The following is a 9,837-nucleotide window of genomic DNA, read 5'->3' on the forward strand; positions in this document are numbered from 1 at the left end:
TCTATTTATACTCTACTTCTCTGTGATCTTGAGGTATAGCATAGGTGCTAAAAGCACTGACTCTGGAGTCAGACTGCCTAGATTTGAATACCGGTGTGCTGCTTTACTAATTATGTGTCCTTGAAGAAGCACTTAACCTTTCTGTGCCTTATTTTCCTTATCTGGGATTTAATAGCTAGCTCTCAGAATTGTTGTGAGATGATGACTTCACAGACTACCCTGATTTGATCACTACACATCATATACATGGATTGAACTATAACTCTGTACCCCATAAATATCTACAATCAATACGTTTCAATTAAAAAATAAATTAAAAGAATTGTAAGAGTTCATACATGTGCAGTCCTTAGAACGGTGCCTGGCAAGTCCCCAAACAATATATATATTGTTTTTAATTACAAAATTGTATTCACTTAGAAGCATTCAGAATGTCAACAAAACAGCTGCAATTGCAGAGTAGTATTCAGTTAACAGAACAAGAGTTATTTTGTATAAGCTGCATCAGAGACAACTGAAGATGAAAAAAACCACCATCCCCATTTATAACTAATTTGTGCCGTGCACTAACAGGAACCTGCTTTAAATTTCCATGCCAAGTTACAACCCCCATCCTTTACCGGGCAAGGTTAGTGGCTATTGAAAATAACACCAGGACAGGGCTATCTAAAGACACATTCAGTAGTGTGTTAACTGTGCAAAAAAAAGACACTGTACACTTGAAAAACAAATCTTACACAGCCTTACATTTCAGTTATTTCTTTAAAAGGAGTGAGTTTTGTGCAGGGGGGTTAAATGCTTTATACACAAGAAAAAAACTGCTCTAGAACCAACTTATTCACAATCATCAAGTTCATCTTCCTCTTCCAACTCTTCACCTCATTGTCGTCCTCCTCCTCTTCTTTTTCTTCCTTTTTTCAGCCTTGACAACTCCCTTGTTTGCTGCATCAGGCTTTCCTTTGCTCGGTATGCAGCAATGTCCTTTGCATAGTTTTCCTTCAGCTTAGCCGCCCTCTTTTCATAAGGCTGCTTATCATTTGCAGCAGTGTTGTTCCACATCTCTCCCAGTTTCTTTGTAACATCGCCAATGGATAGGCAGGGATCTTCTTCTTTGACTTTTCGGCGATCCTCAGAACAGAACAAGAAAAAGACCTAAGAAGGCCGGTTGGGTGCACTGGGATCCGTGAACTTTTTTGTTTCTCCTTTAGGAGGGATATAGGTTTTCTTTTCTCTTTCATAACAGACATCTCCCTGCATTTGCCATATCTTCAAATTTTCCATTCTCTATAGCATACCTGGTCTTCCTCCTCTCTGAGCACTTCTTAGAAAACTCTGAAAAGTTGACTCAAGCATCTGGGTGCTTCTTCCTTTGCTCCTCCTGACAAGTTTGCCCAAAGAATGCATACGATGACATTTTGCCTCTCGGCTTCTTAGGATCTCCATTGCCCATGTTTAGTTATTTTTCCTCAGCGAGGCACAGAGTCACCCAGGGCCCATCTGGCTCTCACTTGCCCTACGCTGTCTCTATGGAGCTCAATGTACTGCAATCCTCAGACAACACTGACATTACTTTCGCCTTAAATCTCTTATCTACTGTATTAAGCTTGAAACATCACTTATAAATGGTAACTCATCTACCATAACTGTCCATCATTCATTTAATTATCCAGTTCTCACCTTAAATTCATATGTCTAAGTACCATATTCCTTATCTTCCCAAGATAAGGAATTTTCTCGCTCAGCATGTTTGAAGGTTCATCCATGTCGTAGCTTGTGCCAGTTCATCATCATTCAATTGCTAAGTAATGTTTCATTGTATGGATATACCATATTTTGTTTATCCATTCATCAGTTGATGGGCATTTGGGTAGTTTCCACTGTTGGCTGTTATGAATAACGCTGCTATGAACATTCATATACAAGTTTTTGTGTGGACATAGTTTTCATTTCTTTTGGGTATATAGAAAGGAGTGGAATTATGGTAACTTTGTTTAACCTTTTTAGGAATGGCCAGGTGGTTATCCAAAGCTACTACACCATTTTACATTTCCACCAGAAATGTATGAATCTCCACATCCATGCCAACACTTATTATTGTCTTTTTGTTTATGGCAATCATAAAGCCTGTGAAGTAGTATCTCCTTGTGGTTTTAACTTGTATTTCCCTGATAACCAATGATGTTTAACATCTTTTCATGTGCCTGTTGGCCATTTGTACAGCTTCTCTGGAGAAATGTCTATTCGGAGAATTTGTCCATTGTTTAATCTGGTTGTCTTTTTATTATTGAAATGTAAGAGCTCTTTATATATTCTAGATACAAATCCCTTATCAATTAGGTGATTTGCAAAAATTTTCTCCCATTTTGTGTGTTGTCTCTTCACTTGGTATCCTTTTAAGACAAAATTTTTAATTTTGATGATGTCCACTTTATATTTTATGTTGCTTGTACTTTTGGTATCATGTCTAAGAAACCTAATTCATGGTCATGAAGACTTACTCCTTTGCTTTCTCCTAAAAGGTTTACAGTTTTTACTCTTACATTTAGGTAATCCATTTTGAGTTAACTTTTATATATAGTATAAAGTAGGGTGTCCAACTTATTGTCCTGCTTGCAGATATCCAGTTGTCCCAGCTCCATTTGTTGAAATATCTATTATTTCCCTATTGAATTTTCTTGGCATCCTTGTCAAAATCCAATTGAACATAATTGTGAGAGTTATTACTGGACAATTCAATTCTGTTCCATTGAGGGAGATAATACTTTATACAGACGGTAAAGAAAGGTCTCTCTGAGGTAACATTTATCAGAATCCTGAATGTAGTGAGGAATTGAAGTATACTGATATCTGGGGTAAAGGTGTCCCAGGTAATGGAAATGGTAAGTGCAAAGACCCTGAAGTGTGAGTGTGCCTGGCATGTTTAATGAACCGTAAGAAGGCCAGTATAGCTGGAGTGAAGTGAGCAAGGATAGGAGATGAGGTCAAAGAGATAGGAGAGGCCAGTTGATAGACCATGTAGAGCCACAGCATGGACTTTGCCTTCTACTCTGAGAGAATGCAAAGCCACTGGAGGCTTTTGAGTAGAGAAGTCATGTTTTGACTTACTATTTAAAAGATTTACTCTGGCTGCTGTTTGAAGAATAGAATATACAGGAGAAAGATGATAAGAGAGAATATTTGGAAGGATATGACAATAATCAAGATAAGAGATGACAAAGTACGGTGTGAGGGTGGAGGTGGTCAGAAATGGTAGGATGATGGATAGTTTTTCAAGGAATGGATGTGAGAAAAAGAATAGTCAAGGTTAACAGTTTTTTGGCTGGAGCAACTAAAAGGATGGAGTTGCTATTTATTAGTATGTGGAGGACTGCAGGAGGAGGAGGTTTGGAGGTCTGTGTGGGAGAAGGAGTAATTCAATTTTAGGCATGTTAAGTGTGAGGAGTGAATTACACAACTAAATCTGAACAGACAATTTGACGTGCAGACCTTTAATTGGGAGAGATGTATTAGATGTTGGTGTTAAGGCCTTGAGAGTGAACAAGATCACCTAGTAAGTTAATTTCAATAGAGAAGAGAAGAGGCCCTAGGACTGAGCTGTGGCACACTCTAATGAGGTTGGTGAGGTAAAAAGGAACTCACAAAAGTGACTGAAAAAAATCTGGTGTCCTCAAAATCAAGTGAAGAGTATTTCAGTAAGAAATGAGGGACTGTGTCAATTGCTGTTGCTAAGTTGAGGACCAAGAACTAACTTTTGCGTTTGGCAATATAGACATATTTGCTGCCTTGACAAGACTCTATGGAATGATGGGGAAAAGACTTTGTATAATAGGTTCAAATACAATGGAAAGAAAGGAGGTAGAGACAGAGTACAAGAGAACTCTTTAAGGAGTTTGGTTAGGACGGAGGGAGCAGAGAGAAATGTAGTAATAGCTGGAAGTTTTTTTTTTTTTTTTTTTTTTGGTGGGTTTGTTTTTAATTGATGGAGATTTTAAAACAATTTTATATTGTAATGTCAGCGATCCAAATAATAGAAAATGTAAAATGCGGAAAAAGGAGACAATTACTGGAGTGATGTCCCTGAGAAGGCAAGAAAATATGAGATCTAGTGCACAATAGAGGGAATGGACTTGGACAGGAGCAAAGATAGTTCTTTCATAGTAACAAAGGGAGGGCAGAATATGCTGGTGCACATGCAGGTAGGATAGTACATATGGTGGAAGAATGTTTAACATTCTTTTTAAGTTGCTTCTGTTTCCTCAGTAAAGGAATGCATAATTGTTATCAATGGCATGTGAGGACAGAGATGGGACATATTAGAAGAGTACTAATTGTTTGACTTCATTAAATTTACATTTTATAGTTAAAACAGATAACAGACAAGCAAATAAATAATTACAAATTTTGTTCAGTACTATAGAAAGAAACAAACAAGGTATTGTGATAGAGGATAAAGAGATTATTAATCATTTAAGGTGAACTTTCTAAAGAGATAAAACTTAAGTTACATTAATCTCTTAAAAATGTTGAGAAATTTTAAAAGAATAAAAAAGCATAGGAATAATATAAAAAATAACATCTATATTCCTAAAACCCAGATGTTAATGTTGCTATTTTTGCAAGCCTATTTTAAATTAAAACAAATAAGTGTCTAATAGTTTTTTACTAAGTACTCATCAAATCATTGTGTACTTAATGAATGAATTTTAACAAATGTTAAGGAACAACTTAGCTTGCCCCAGCAAGAGCTTTTTTTTTTTTTCATTTGTGGGAGCTTAGGCAGTAAAAATTTATAAAATAGAACTTTGCACTTTTAAAATTTAGAGTGAAAAGGAACCTTAGTTTTATTGCTGACCTAAAACACGAATCTCCTCTGTAACAACCAGCTGCTTGTTTTTAAAAAAAATATCAGTGGTAGGAATCTCTGCAAGAGTCTATCTCATTTTCACATAACTGTTACGATAATATTCTTCATACTGAGCTACTATTTGCTCTTTTAGTTCTCCATCCAAAGATCTTAGTTCTCTGCTTTATATGTAGTCAAAAAGACAAATCAAATGTATTTCCTGACCCACTGTGGTCCTTTAAAGATTTGAAAACAGCCAGCCAGTTTTTTGAATCTTTACCTTATACTAAAAATCTCTGATACTTTTTTCTTATTTCACATATGAAATTTTCCTTCTGTGACTCTCCTCTATTCTAGTTGTTGTCCTCTGGATATATAGTTGTTAGTCAATGTTCTTCTTTAAAAGTGTGGCGTGCAGAACCAAATACAGTATTTTAGGTACAATCTTATGATTACTCCCCCTTTTCTTCAGTCTATGTCTAAACTTTCTGTAAGTCTCATTACACAAGTGAGTTTACAGCTGTCTGGAACATTTTAGTCATTTACATATAAGCTATTAAGCCATATCATTCTTAGGCTCTTTTATAGTTTGGATCCAGCAGCTGAGCGAATTCCAGCTCCAACAGTGCACGTAAATGTTATTGCAGTTAAAATGTTAGTCTGTGTATCTTAACATTGCATGGGCGGTCTGCTGTGAGGTAAGCCACTGCCTGTCCTTGCCTCTTGCTTCTGGCACCTTATGCTCTTAGCTGAGTGTCCCACAGGGTCTGAAGCCTTTTTTCATTGAAAAAATGAGAGTGTTCAAAGACAGCCCCCCTATCATGTCCAAGGAAAGCAACAGGCATGTAAATTATCCACTCCTGACCTGGGGAAGTAGTGACAAAAAAATAAATAGTAACAATTCAGGACTCTTTCGATGCCCTGTAATTGGAATGAGTCCAGTTTAAATGCTTTAATGAGGACTCATTAATTTGAGAGGGCCTTATACAACCAACTTATCAACTTTTTCTGTTTAATTTAATCTTGCTAAGATTTGGCCTGCTCTACAGTCTTCTAAGTTATTTCTGAGTCCTTGCATTTCCCCCAACAGTTAACAATTCTCCTAATTTAATTTAACCCACAAATATGCATATTTGCTGTGTCTTCATCTCATTAATAAATATAATTAACAAGGTTAGTTCTCAGCAGAATTCTGTGACACACCACTAAAGTCTTCCCTCAGGTTTGACACTAATCCATTAATTGGCTCTTCTGGCCTATAGTCATTTAATTGGGTATGATTTCATTTAATTACAGCATTTTCTAGCCCACTTTTATCAGACTTTTCTGAACTAGTATTAGAGCATACTGGGATCAATGCTTTCTGTTTGATTTTCTACTCTATAATTTTTCTTGAGCTTGAAATAGTAACCTTACCAAAAATTAAAACATTGGATACGAGAACTGATTTTTAAATTTTTAATGTCTTGCTGGTTTATCGTAATAAAATCTAGCATCAAGGAAAATTACTGAATGTATTCTATGTGAAAAGAGGTACGGTTTTCAAATATCTTTTAATTTATTTAATTTATAAACCATGTGGTTGGTATTTCAATCTTGGGAACTTGAAATTTCAGATACTTCATTTCGTGGAAATTATTATTCAACTCCAGTGTTATTACTATCCTCAATAAGATATTTTAGTATGTTCATACAACCCATGCCCAACATACTGGTGATCTTTTAGACAGGAGAAACACACTAAAATAAAAATACTTACTACAGAAGTAGGCTGCTCTGAAAAACAGATATGACAATTTTAGTTATTGTGGTAAAAATTAAAACAGCAACATTGTAATACACAAGTTGTATTCATGGCAATTTAGTGAACGAGGTTAATAGTCTACCCTCACATATGCCAAAAACAACAATAAGAACAGCAACAACAACCAAAAAAGAAACATTAGAAGCACACTGAAAAATAAGGATATTAGATAAACAGAAGACAATTTTAAATCCTTACCTCCTCACAGCATTGCCTGCTTACAATAGCCCTATAGTCAATCCTATCCCAGAGGTGGTCTCTTAACTTTAAGAAATTAGGGAAAAGTTTTCTCCAGTTTTTCTGTAAAGCCCAGGGAAATATTTCATGCTTGGATTCTTCGTCTTCTTCTTCAACGGTATTAGCGAGATACCTAACAAAGAAGACCAACAACCCAAAAAAGAAATGGGTAAAGGATAGGAACAGTTCACAAAGAAATACAAATGGCTTATGAACAAATAAAAGATTTTCATCCTTCTCATAATTAAAGAAATGCAGATCAAAAATAGAGATAGAGGGAATTTTACCTTGAGGAGTTTTCAATATTTTGTATTCTATAAATCTTGAGCTTTGTTCTAGGATGTAGTTAAGTAACTTGGTAACAGTCGAATTCTTTCAGGTACTGGTTGGTGGATCTGGAGCAATGATCAGTCTGTGACTAATTATTCCCCACTACTGAGGCAAGACGTTCCTGAAGACTGTTTTCAATACTCCATGAATTATAAGTTCTTTTTAGTCTGGCTAGTGGAAACAGGCACTATTTCTATCCCTGTGTCAGTGTTAGGCACTGTTCCCCTAATCCTTTCTTTCTAGAATCAGGTAGTTTCCTTCTACAAATATGGTAATCAACTTTCTGCTGAATACTTGAGGGGGTCGAGACATGCATAGAAGCAGGACAACATGGCCCATAATAAGGAGAATAATCAATCAATCAAAACCAATCCAAAACTGACACACACGGTAGACTTAACAAGGATATTAGAACAGTTTTAATTATTCCGTATATTCAAAAAGTTGAGTACGCACATTGAAAATGTACTTTGAGAGATGAAAACTACAATGGGCACAAGGAAATATACATGGAATGGGATTAATGGCAGATTAAATACAGCAGAACAAAAGATTTGTAAAGACATAGTAATGGAAATTATCCAAAATGAAACACATGAGGAAAAAAAAAAACAAAAAACAAATCATGGATAGAACATCAATTAAGTGTGGCACAACTTCAAGAAACCCAATAAAAAGCCCCCTTCCTCCGCCCAGTCCTCCTGGACTGAACGCCACACGCGTACTCACACCCTCTTCCCATTCACACCCATGCTAGCGACGCGACCATGAGGCCCCGGAGGTTCTTCAGAAGACGATGAGGTCATTCAGCCCCAGATTTGCTTCTCACACAGGCATCTTTAAAGCCTGAAGATTTCATCTTGTTTGCCTTGAATTTTACTCCGTCACTATTCTTTTCCTTCTCATTTCTGATATACTTGCCCTGTCGTCCCAAATTAATCTGAAGTGTAAATATTGAAATAATACCTGGAGACAGTGTGTTTATTATTTGATTATTTGATATATATTGATTATTTCTTTGGATAAGATTAAGTTTTAAAGAATAAACTTTTCGATGATGGCGACGGGTCTGGAGCGGCCTTGACAGGAGACAGAGCGATCCTGTGAGCCGTGTGCTGTGATACCAGAGTATTGATTGCATTTCCAAGAGCAACAAAAGGGGAATAATTCTTTCAACAACGATCCTACATAGACAAACAAGTGGCAGCAGGTTCGAGGTTTTGGGGCCGACACAGAGGAGGACTCCTGAGAGCGCCCAAGCCTGGCTGCAGGAACAAATGATCAGCCCAGACAACAAAGGCCAGGAAAGCCAGCGCACCAGACTGGCCCAAGTCTGCGACCTCTGTGAGTCACCCCGAGCCCAGCACCACTTGCGGGTCGAAGCCCGACTGCTCCCCGCCCGCCTTGCCCCTGCTTACCACAACAGGCTAGGCGCCCACATCAAAGCTGACTCCATTTTCTCGGGTGGGGGTGGAGAAGGCCGGCTTAGGGAGGGCAGGACAGCCATCTCTGTTTGGCGTGACTCCTCACTGAGACGTGCTATTTGCTTACCTCGACACGGGGCACCCCGGGGCCTGTGGACTGGCCTACAATCCCACTCTCCCCGCGGATCTTAGAAGGGGCTGGTAGCGTGGGGGGCCCCCGGCCAGCGTCGGAGGGGCAGGGAAGAGGAGCCCGCCCAGATCGTCTCTCCGCCACNTTTAAATTAAAACAAATAACAGTGTCTAAGAGTTTTTTACTAAGTACTCATCAAATCAATGGGTACTTAATGAATGAATTCTAAGAAATGTTAAGGAACAACCTAGCTTGCTCCAGCAAGAGCTTTTTTTTTTTTTTCATTTGTAGGAGCTTAGGCTGTAAAATTTATAAAATAGAACTTTGCACTCTCAAAATTTAGAGTGAAAAGGAAACTTAGTTTTATTGCTAACCTAAAGCACGAATCTCCTCTGTATCAACCAGCTGCTTGTTTTTTTTGTTTTTTTTTTAAAAAAAACCATCAGTGGTAGGAATCTCTGCAAGAGTCTATCTCATTTTCAGATAACTGTTAGAATAATATTCTTCATACTGAGCTACTATTTCCTCTTTTAGTTTTCCATTCACAGATCTAAGTTCTCTGCTTTATATGTTGTCAAAAAGACAAATCAAATGTATTTCCTGCCCCACTGTGGTCCTTTAAAGATTTGAAAACAGCCAGCCAGTTTTCTGAATCTTTACCTTATACTAAAAATCTCTGATACTTTTTCTTATTTCACATATGAAATTTTTCTTCTGAGACTCTCCTCTATTCTAGTTGTTGTCCTCTGGATATACAGTTGTTAGTCAATGTTCTTCTTTAAAGTGTGGCATGCAGAACCAAATACAGTATTTTAGGTATAATCTTATGATTGCTCCCTCTTTTCTTCAGTCGAAGTCTAAACTTTCTGTAAGTCTCATTACACAACTGAGTTTACAGCTGTCTGGAACATTTTAGTCATTTACATATAAGCTATTAAGCCATATCATTCTTAGGCTCTTTTATAGTTTGGATCCAGCAGCTGAGCGAATTCCAGCTCCAACAGTGCACGTAAATGTTATTGCAGTTAAAATGTTAGTCTGTGTATCTTAACATTGCATGGGCGGTCTA

General features: G+C 37.4%; 1 pseudogene; it reads right to left on the minus strand.

The window, feature by feature from the left end:
* Positions 1-834: 834 nt before the first annotated feature.
* On the minus strand, positions 835-1,450 carry LOC103582818 (annotated as a pseudogene).
* Positions 1,451-9,837: the final 8,387 nt, after the last annotated feature.

This window comes from Galeopterus variegatus, unplaced genomic scaffold, assembly GCF_000696425.1.
Source record: "Galeopterus variegatus unplaced genomic scaffold, G_variegatus-3.0.2 Scaffold18004, whole genome shotgun sequence".
Classification (NCBI taxonomy): domain Eukaryota; kingdom Metazoa; phylum Chordata; class Mammalia; order Dermoptera; family Cynocephalidae; genus Galeopterus; species Galeopterus variegatus.